The following is a 3,586-nucleotide window of genomic DNA, read 5'->3' as shown; positions in this document are numbered from 1 at the left end:
ATTACACAACCATTTTCCAAAGAATACTTTTCAAATTTTTTTGGGAAAACAATCAATTGACCCCTCCAAAAAGAAGGTTAGTGAAAATTTCTCAAAATATATGAATATTCCATAAACTAACCACTTTGGTGAGTAGAGCATAATAAATTATCTAATAAAAAATCCAAAAGAGACTTTAGCTGACAAAGTTATGACCTTTTGAAAATCAACATCCTTCTCCTCTAGTGAAAAGTGTCAAGTAACCCTTCTATTAAGCAGGGAGGAGGATGTTGCAAGGTTAAATTGACCCTTCTAGTGTCCTCGTTCCTTCTCAATGAAAGGGTCGACCCTCATGGCATCCTAATCCATTCTCACTAGAAGGGTCACCTTGTGGTATCCTCCTGCTTCTGGCTAGAAGGTTCGGTTGACCCTTCTCATTAGAGGAGAAGGACATTGATTTTTAAAAGTTCATAATTTTGTAATTCATAATGCATTTTCTTCTCTCCTTTTTTGTGAGGGAGGTAGGGCAGGGGGGTAATTTTTTGTGCTCTACATATTAGAGTGCTTGGTTTATGAAAAGTACACCTTTGTTGATAAGGTTCAATCAACCCTTCACCATGTAAAATTTGATCGATCCTTTCTAATCCATCTTCATAGAAGGTTTACCAACCGTTCTCTAATCATGGTGTTCACATCAAGGGGGCGCTTGATGAAGGGTTGATTAACCCTTCCAAAAACATAATATTTTTTCTATGGGAATATATGGTAGGGTTAGTCAATCATTTCTCAAGCATAATATTCTCAGCACCAAGGAGCCTAATGAAGAGTTGTTTGTGTTATCCTCCACAATATCCCAAGGCTGAGAAGGGAGATCGAAGGAGGTAACCTCAAACCACTTAGGGTTTAGCAACTAGCCCTGCTAAACCAGAGAGGGATCTCTCTATGAATTCACAACCAATGATGACTGGAATGGGAAAAGATTTTAGGCTAGATATGCTAGGCTTAGGTAGGGTTTTGAGTTTTTAGGTTTTTTTGTTGGATTAGGGATGAAAACTAGGTAGCTAGGTCAAAGTATCAAAGGGCTACATCAAAAAATATATAGAGGAGCAAGGTAGAAATACTTTTGTGATGGCTTTAGAGTTTTGTCGATGTAGTGTAGTGTTTGAAAGAGAAAAAAAGGTCTTAAAGAGAATGTGCACCATGAATTCATTAAGTAAGAAGGAAAATTACACAAAATGATATTCCCATCAAAACAAAGATTTAATGAAAAGAATTCTTCTTATAAACTTTATGGAAAATCACTAAAGAAATTAGATATGGAAAGGAGATATGTATATCACTCAAAAAAAACTATAACAGAGAAAATACATCATCACAACTCACTACACATGAATTCCTAGATAATAGCTGCAACTTCTCCTTTGATTTCCCGAATAAAGAGTTGAAGTACAAGATACAAGTGTTTCCACCTTTGATGTCCAACTACTCTCCATAATTCGAAATATCTGAAGTATTTATACAGTTTTTTACAAAAAATATCTTGAAACAAATCTCAAGATTTATTACAAAGTTCCTAAAATAAATCAAAACTACTTAAAATATAATTTGTTGAGTTTTGGTGTTGTTCTGGGCATTCTGGTGCAACTGAGGCCTTGAATAATCATTATGTTAGTCCTGCTTTTCGACCAATTGAGTTTTTTTTCCTTCTTTTCTGCATTCGGTTCTGAAAATGATTGGACCAAATGTGTAATGCTGGCTCCCTTTCACTGCTATTTTTCTATTAAAAGTGAGGTAGGAGATTGTTTCTTACTCTATCATTGAACCTCATCGCAATTGCATTCAGATTGGGTTTCTGTTGTAACACAACTGAAATACAAACAAAGAGCCCTTTTTGTTGATTTTCCTTGTTTTTCCATAAGGGCAAACCTAAAAAAAATAACATTGTGATATATGAAATATCGCACCCATAGGTTGATCGCAATCGGAAACTGGATGAAGGAATTATAACTATTTCCATAGAGTTCCTCCGATGGAACAGACATGATATTTTATTAAGAACCATTTTATATTTATCATGTCTATCCAAGGCTAATCACAATCACAATTGCATTGAGGAAGGGGACACTGTAGGGGAGGAACTTTAGATGGGTGCGATCGCCGATTGCGATATCACAATCAGGGACCGGAAAGGTTATCGTAATCAGGACCAGGATGGACTGTGATATCGAAGTGGGGAAATCATAGTAGGGGATTTTTCGGTGGTCGGGATGTATTAGCGGGATGCGTGCGAGAGTGCGATATTAGCGGGGTCATCACAAATCGCTATCGGAAAGGAGTGGGGGGCTTTTCTTTATGTCATATAATATATGCTGATGTGCAGTAGCGGGACTTAAGATGGGAGGCGGGACTTATGTATATGTATTATGTTGTAATACATTACAATGTAATGTATTACAAAGGCATATGCAGGACTATGAAGGGATGCGGGATTAGTCGATTGTGGGATTGCAATGCGGGATAGTGCGGGCCCATTTTATATATATATATATATATATATATATATATATATATATATATATATATATATATATATATATATATATATATATATATATATATATATATATATATATATATATATATATATATATATATATATATATATATATATATATAAAAAATGTATTATATGGTAATACATTACAATGTAAAGTATTACAAAGGAAAGGCGGGAAATGTGGCTAGAGTTTGGAACATTAATGGATTGCACATAAAGTTTTAATATAACAATGGAAATGCGTTTTAAAGGAATATTCAAAAAGACTTTGGGATAAGGCTAGAGTTTTGAAGTCCAAACTTCATTCTGGCATATCTTTCAATCTGGGAATCAGATTTGAGCGCAGGAGGTATCGTTGGAAAGTTGCTCCCAAGCACTTTTTGATGAAAACACCTGCATGTTGATCTGATCCAAACATGTTATGAAAAAATATCCTCGAACATCACTTTCCCTAATTACTATATATATATATATATATATATATATATATATATATATATATAAAAAATGTATTACATGGTAATACATTACAATGTAAAGTATTACAAAGGAAAGGCAGGAAATGTGGCTAGAGTTTGGAACATTAATGGATTGCACATAAAGTTTTAATATAACAATGGAAATGCGTTTTAAAGGAATATTCAAAAGGACTTTGGGATAAGGCTAGAGTTTTGAAGTCCAAACTTCATTCTGGCATATATTTCAATTTGGAAATCAGATTTGAGTGCAGGAGGTATCGTTGGAAAGTTGCTCCCATGCACTTTTTGATGAAAACACCTGCATGTTGATCTGACCCAAACATGTTATGAAAAAATATCCTCGAACATCACTTTCCCTAATTACTACTCCCATGATGTTTTACCACAAGTGACACCATGACTCTTTTGATCATCCTGATGACTTGACCCCAATAATGACACCTAATGGAATATGAAACTGATGGTTTGGACCTTGAAACATGACCGACCATGGGATGAGACTAAGATGGTGACCAAGACATTTACTGATGCCTAATCATATGAGTGATGACACGACCAAAATGGCAATTTG

Source organism: Pinus tabuliformis, chromosome 7 (assembly GCF_031772625.1).
Source record: "Pinus tabuliformis cultivar Carrire ecotype Pingquan chromosome 7, CPIR1, whole genome shotgun sequence".
NCBI lineage: Eukaryota > Viridiplantae > Streptophyta > Pinopsida > Pinales > Pinaceae > Pinus > Pinus tabuliformis.
Note: the sequence above shows the minus strand (reverse complement) of the source record.